General features: G+C 53.0%; 1 non-coding gene across 1 annotated transcript; it reads right to left on the bottom strand.

Moving 5' to 3' along the window:
• Nucleotides 1–850: 850 nt before the first annotated feature.
• LOC112441088 (U6atac minor spliceosomal RNA) lies at nucleotides 851–975 on the bottom strand. Its single transcript, XR_003029065.1, has one exon. It is a non-coding gene; the product is annotated as a U6atac minor spliceosomal RNA (small nuclear RNA).
• Between the last annotated feature and the right edge of the window lie 6,504 nt (nucleotides 976–7,479).

The raw sequence follows: 7,479 nt of genomic DNA, 5'->3' as shown, positions 1-7,479 counted from the left end.
AACCCTGGGCGCGACACCACTCCATGGGCCAAGCCCCAGGACTCCACCCTGCGCAGCACCCGAGCGCATGGCAGCCCGCACACGCTGTCCCCGACACCCTCTGCTGGCTTGCGTCAGCCACTCTCTCAAGGCGTCTTCCTGCCCGACTCTGCACACTCGGCCTTGGTTTCTCCTGAGAGCAGCTATCAGGAGCGCTCCTACTGGCCCGCTGCAGCCTCTGCCCACCTTCCTGCCTCTGGCTCCGGCCCAGCCCGTCGTCCTGTGCACCACGCGGTGAGCTTCTCGCGCCACCGTCCGCGCAGCCTCCCTCCCTCCCTGCCCTCCACTCCTTCAGGTCTCCCCAGTCTCCTCACTCCAGGATGTCCTTCCTGCGCGTCTCCCGGGGGTACGGAGACGGTGCCCCCCGCGTGGAAACATGCTGATTTTTTCTCTTTCTCTTTTTTAATTTTTAGTTTTTAAAAGATTTAAAGGCTGGGCGCTATGGCTCACGCCTGTAATCCCAGCACTTTGGGAGACCAAGGCGGACGGATCACTTGAGGTCAGGAGTTCGAGATTGGCCTGGCCAAAATGGTGAAACCTTGTCTCTACTAAAAATACAAAAATTAGCCAGACTTGGTGGCGGACGCCTGCAATCCCAGCTACTCAGGAGGCCGAGGCAGGAGAATCGCTTGAACCTGGGAGGCGGAGGTTGCAGTGAGCTGAGATGGGGCCACTGCACTGGGATTGTCAGGGTTGGAAATTGTCTCTAAAACATCCACTCCCATTGGTGACCTCATCCCTTCTTCCTGAAGGCACACGGTTCCCAAATGCTCCTCATATAAAAAAAAAAAAAAAAAAAAAAAAAAGATTTAAAAAACGAGGGTTAGATGCCAGAAGTAGGTGGGAGCACCTTAACCCTGTGTGTGTTGTCAGGCCTGAGGGCCTCTTCCATCCCTGTCAAGGGGAATGCCAACCTTCTTTCCCTCCATACAGCACGGTTCTCTCCTAAAACCCTCTCTTGACCCCACTTCCATTTGCAACGACCACCTCAGTGCTTTGTGCCCCTTAACAGCAAAGTCACGCTGAGTTGTCCACCTTCATTGTTTCCACTTTCTCTCCTCCCACCCTAAGTCACTCTCCCTCCTTTCCCTCCAACTCCACCTGCCTTTTCCACCCGGCCATATCATGGTTGATCATTTCTTTCTGAAATTGTTTGTTTTTTGAGATGGAGTCTTGCTCTGTCATGCAGGCTGGGGTGCAGTGGCGTGATCTCGGCTCATTGCAACCTCCGCCTCCCGGGTTCAAGTGATTCTCCTGCCTCAACCTCCTGAGTAACTGGGATTATAGGCGTGTGCCACCACACCCAGCTGATTTTTTGTATTTTTAGTAGAGACGGGGTTTCACCATGTTGGCCAGGCTGGTCTGGAACTCCTGACCTCAAGTGATTCGCCCACCTTGGCCTCCCAAAGTGCTGGAATTACAGGCATGAGCCACTGCCGTTGGCCTGAAATATTTTTTTATTGGCCTCCAGCACCTCTGTCCCATGGTTCTCTTAACTCGCTGACCAGCCCTTGGTCTCTTCACTAGTTCCTCATCACTGTCCCAATCTTTTAATGTTGAAATGCCCCCCGGGATTGTCAGGGTTGGAACTTTTCTCTAAAACATCCACTGCCATTGGTGACCTCATCCCTTCTTCCTGAAGGCACACAGTTCCCAAATGCTCCTCATATCCTGGGCCTTTCTCCTCAACCCCAGGCTCTAATGCATTTGTTCCCCCAACATATCCACTTGGACATCTCCTAGACACCTTGAGCTGAATGTACAGCCACTGATCTCCTTCAAACCAGTCATCCCATTCACCTAGCCAGGATTCTTGCGAACGCCTCATCTCTCACACCCAGCACACCACCCACAAGCAAATACTTCTTGTCAAGGCTGCAGGTACTTCCAGAAATATGAGTCACAGTCCGTGCTTCCTGCATTCCCACTGGTTCCTGCCGTAGCCTCCTGACCGGACTCCCTGCATGCGCACTTGCTCTCCTCATTCACTTGTCAGCCAAGTCAACAGCAGCTCAGTCATCCCCACCCGTGTCCCTCCTCAGCTGCAAACCTTCTGAGGGCACCAACTTGCCTCAGAATCCAACCCGGAGTCTGCACGGTATTTCCCACGACCCTGTGTGAAGTTTGTTGTCCCCTCTCTGCCTTCACTTCTTCCTCTCGCCCTTGTCCACTCTGTTCCAGCTGCACTTGCTTTTCCAGCCATAGCACCAGGCACCAAGAGCACCAGACCTCTCCTGCCTGTAGAGTGTTGACACTGGTTCCCACCCTTGATAGCTCAGCACCTTCACATCTTCCTCTAATATCGCCTGTGAAACCTTCCCTAACTATCCTGTTTTAGAATGGAATTCTGCCACACTTCTCTTCCTTCCCGCCTAATTCTACCCGTAGCATTTTCATTGCCCCACACAATGCCCCAGGCCAGCCTCTCCCATGGCCGGGGCTCCTGTCTACTGCCTCCTACCCCAGCACTTAAAAAAACTCTAATTGTAGGCTGGGCGTGGTGGCTTACGCCTGTAATCCTAGTACTTTTCGGGACAGAGGCAGGCAGATTGCCTGAGCTCAGGAGTTTGAGACCAGGCTGGGCAACATGGTGAAACCCTGTCTCTACTAAAAAAACAAAAAATTAGCTGGGCATGGTGGTGGGTGCCTGTAAATCCCAGCTACTCAGGAGGCTGAGGCAGGAGAATCACTTGAACCTGGGAGGCGGAGGTTGCAGTGAGACGAGATCATGCCACTGCACTCCAGCCTGAGCGACAGAGCAAGACTCTGTCTCAAAAAAACTACAACAACAACAACAACAAAACCACTCTAATCGTTTCTACCCCAAAGCAGAAAGGAGTCCTCCCTCTCTCCCTGACCCTCTCCTACCCCACCCTGAATGAATTTCCCATCTTATTTCTCCGTGGGGCTCCTCCCCTTGGCTTTCTTCCTGTCTTTATGACTCTCTTCCATACACACAAGGCCCCTCTGGAGCCCATTGTCCTCCCCTGCCCCAGCAGCCCCTCTGGCGTGGACTCTCTCCCCACTTCTGTAACAAGCCCCGTCGGACACTGCCAGCCCCTCAGGCTGCCGCGTGCATTCTTCTTTCCTTCTTGACACATTTCCGTCCTGAGTGTCTGTTCCCAGCGTGCATCTCCCCTTCTGTCCTCTTGCAGCAGTGTGGTTCCCAGCCCTGGCATCTCTGTGGGCCGTTTTGTCAAGGCTGCTTCTTGGTGCTCCTCGTTCCTGACCTCCTGACCACCTCAATGTGGGCAGTGTGGACTGGTGGTTAAGGAGGTGGTTCTAGTGCCGACTCAGGTGCAGGTCCTGACCCCACCGCTGCATGGCTGCGTGGCTTTGGGCCAGTCTCCTCCTCCTGGAGAGTCACATTCCCTTCCTGACAGTTGGAGATGAGGCCAACGCCTCCCCACTGGACAGCCCTCGGGCAGGGCCCCCTGGACACACTAGCCAGGAAGCCCTGCAGGTCCCCTCCACGTGGCCCTGCCTCGGACCTCAGCTAGCTGGCACTTGGCCTCGTACAGGCCTTTCTGCCTCTTGTGTGCCTGTGTCGCTCTCTTGACACTCCTGGAGGTTGGAGCGGTTTTTTGCCCCCACTGGTACAGCCAAAGCTCAGGGAATGCAGAATTATCCCCTCTTAACATCCATTATGTTGGGTGGAATTTTCTCAAGCACTGCTCTAGCCATGTCTGGTCCCCACCAGAAAACCTCCCCCATGGCCTCCTCTTCCCCTCATAATGTCCAGCACCTCAGCTCCAGCCATAGCATCCCCCTGACCCCTCCCTGTCTCATCCACCCCACCTCCCGCCCATGCAACAGTTCAAATCCACCGTGTGCTCAGTCAGCTTCACTCTTTGTTCTCTCCACACCAGATGCTGTCTGCCCGGCTGGCCCCCCAGTATTTGGAACTGCTGGCACATCCAAAGCAATACACAGTTTAGGGTGGAGCCCTGGAGCTGCTCAGGGTTAGGCACAGAGGAGTCGTGCTCAGAGGGACTTTCCAAGGTCTCTGGCGCTCTGTGCCCACGGGCAAGATCCTCTCAGGACTGAGGCACTCGGTCCCACAGCCACTGGGAAGAGTGGCTACTGGTGGCTCTCAGCTGAGTCCCCTGCAGGAATTACCCGCGGCCCGTGGTCATGCCCCTCTTTTTGGTATCTTGGCACCTTCAGTAGCCTGGAAGGGCAGAGTTCCCTTGCCTCAAGGCAGGATGTCCCTGACCAGCCATCCCAGCACCAGAGCTCCCCCAGGGATCGGGCGAGGCCTCCGTTGTGGCATCCTGTCTCCTTCACTCTACCATGGGGGTGGCTCCTCCCTGCACAGGACCAGTTCGAGTTTTCCAGAGAACCTGACCTAGGGGCTTGGTTCCAGGGCAGGTGGAGGAAGCAGGCTCCACGTGGGATGTGCGAGCTGCTTCACATCACTGCTGGCGCTAACCCTGGTGGTGGGTGGCAGGTTGACGCCCCTGGCATGCTGAAGTAGGCGAAATTGTTAGAACTTAGAACCTCCACAGTTGGTGAATTAGAATGGGAGAATGTGCACTGGGGATGCCATGTAGGGGTGGGTTGCCCCTCCACACCTGTGGGTGTTTCTCGTAAGGTGGAACGAGAGACTTAGGAAAGAAAAAGACACAGAGACAAAGTATAGAGAAAGAAATAAGGGGACCCAGGGAACCAGCGTTCAGCATATGGAGGATCCCGCCAGCCTCTGAGTTCCCTTAGTATTTATTGATCATTTGTGGGTGTTTCTCCAAGAGGGGGATGTGTCAGGGTCACAAGACAATTGTGGGGAGAGGGTCAGCAGACAAACACGTGAACAAAGGTCTTTGCATCATAGACAAGGTAAAGGATTAAGTGCTGTGCTTTTAGATGTGCATCCACATAAACATCTCAATGCTTTACACAGCAGTGTTGCTGCCCGCAGGTCCCACCTCCGGCCCTAAGGCGGTTTTTCCCTATCTCAGTAGATGGAACGTACAATCGGGTTTTATACCGAGACATTCCATTGCCCAGGGACGGGCAGGAGACAGATGCCTTCCTCTTGTCTCAACTGCAAGAGGCGTTCCTTCCTCTTTTACTAATCCTCCTCAGCACAGACCCTTTACGGGTGTCGGGCTGGGGGACAGTCAGGTCTTTCCCTTCCCACGAGGCCATATTTCAGACTATCACATGGGGAGAAACCTTGGACAATACCTGGCTTTCCTAGGCAGAGGTCCCTGCAGCCTTCCGCAGTTTTTGTGTCCCTGGGTACTTGAGATTAGGGAGTGGTGATGACTCTTAAGGAGCATGCTGCCTTCAAGCATCTGTTTAACAAAGCACATCTTGCACCGCCCTTAATCCATTTAACTCTGAGTTGACACAGCACATGTTTCAGAGAGCACGGAGTTGGGGGTAAGGTTATAGATTAACAGAATCTCAAGGCAGAAGAATTTTTCTTAGTACAGAACAAAATGGAGTCTCCTATGTCTACTTCTTTCTACACAGACACAGTAACAATCTGATCTCTCTTGCTTTTCCCCACATGCCATAGCTCAGTTTTCTGAGAGGTCCTGGGGATGGACGTCAATAAGGCCTGGAGTTGGATGGGTGCTGCTGAGACCATTGGTTAGAGAAAGACAGTGAAAGGCTAAGCATGATTCACCACCAATCACACCATAGCACAGTGTTGGTCACGGGGCCTTGAGGCTGCAGCTAAAGAGACTATTTCCTGCTACTGGAGGGCTAAAAATGCTGAGAATTGAGCCCAGGGCATAATTAGAGAAAATTATGAACTCTCAGTCCTGGTCAGTTTAGCTCCCTCTGTGGGGACAGAAGATCCCTGAAGCTTGGAATGGGGTCGTCTGAAGGGAAGCACCCAGGTGCCCAGCCGCCACTGACTTGCAAGGCAATGGCCACCCTCAGGGCCAGCCACCTGCTCCTGGTCACACCCGAACTTGAGACTACACTTGGCTGGGGAGGCATTGGGCTTAGTAAGAAAGGGCAGGGACCAAATTCTAAAGAAGCTGCAGGACTTGGCCAAGGTGACTAGGAAGAGCGAGTCAGAGAGAGTTGTGCGTGTGCACGTGTGTGTGGCAGGCCTGAGGGTCCTGGGACAAGGTAGGGAGGGGGTAGAACATAAAGTTGGATAAGGTAGAGTTTATTTTTATTTATTTATTTACTTATTTATTTGAGACAGGGTCTTGCTCTGTTGCCCAGGCTGGAGTGCAGTGGTGCGATCATGGCTCACTGCCGCCTTGACTTCAAAGCAGTCCTTCCACCTCAGCCTCCTGAGTTGCTGGGGCTACAGGCATGTGCCAGCATCACGGGCTAACTTTTTCTATTTTTTGTAGAGATGGGGGTCTCACTATGTTGCCCAGGCTGCTATGAGAACACTCTTCTAAGATACAGGATATAACATCCTAGAAAGAGCCCAGGAGGTGGGGCCAACATGCTGCCTGTGTAGCCCCTGGAGGCTTGGAGAAAGCATGGCCCTCTCTAAGCAGAGGTGCCAACATTGCTGTGGCAGCCAGGGACATCCGACCTTCCCAGAACTGTGGAGGTGGCGAATTGAGCAGGTTATTCCTGTGGCCAAGGAGGAGAACAGCCCACAAAGTCATTGCTTAATCTACACAACCAAAAGAAATCCAAGATGGGAGATGGAGGCTGAGGGCAGCTACCCCAGTGAAAAACTTCAGACCAGACCCCAGTGCCTGAAGGAGAGGCTGGGTTTCCAGGAGGAACAACTCCTTCACGGCAGTGAGTGAGTGGTCATGATTCCTCAGTTCTTCCCCCATGGCACTTATGGCTATTTACTAGAGTTGCCACATACTAGGTAAAGAGGAATTTAAACATTTCAAGTGCTGGTAGACACAGAATCCATCTTGGCATTGATACCCAGGGACCCAAAGCCTTATTGTGGTCCCCTGGTAGTGTTGGGGCTATATGAGAGTTAGGCAATAGAGTTTTGACCCAGGCCCAACTCACTGTAGGTCCACTGCATTCAGGAATCCACCCAGAGGTCCCTTTCCCAGGTTCTATGCATGATTCAATAGACGTATCTGGTGTTTTGAGAGCAGCCACGTTGATTTCTTTTTTTTCTTTTCTTTTTTTTTTTAGACGGAGTTTTATACTTGTTGCCCAGGCTGGAGTGCAATGGCACAATCTTGGCTCACCACAAACTCTGCCTCCCAGATTCAAGTGAGCTCTGTCACCCAAACTAGAGTGCAGTGGCATGATCATAGCGTACTGCAACCTCCACCTCCTGGGCTCAAGAAATGCTCCCATCTCAGCCTCCTGAGTAGCTGGGACTACAGGTGTGCACCACCACGCCCGGCTACTTTTTTTAAACAATTTTTTCCACAGATGGGGGTCTCACTGTATTGCCCAGGCTGGTCTTGAATTCCTGGGCTCAAGGAGTCCTCTTGCCTCAGGCTACCAAAGTGCTGGGATTATAGGTGACAGCCACCG

This window comes from Pan paniscus, chromosome 8 (assembly GCF_029289425.2).
Source record: "Pan paniscus chromosome 8, NHGRI_mPanPan1-v2.0_pri, whole genome shotgun sequence".
Lineage (NCBI taxonomy): Eukaryota > Metazoa > Chordata > Mammalia > Primates > Hominidae > Pan > Pan paniscus.
This window is presented reverse-complemented; position numbering and strand designations above follow the sequence as displayed.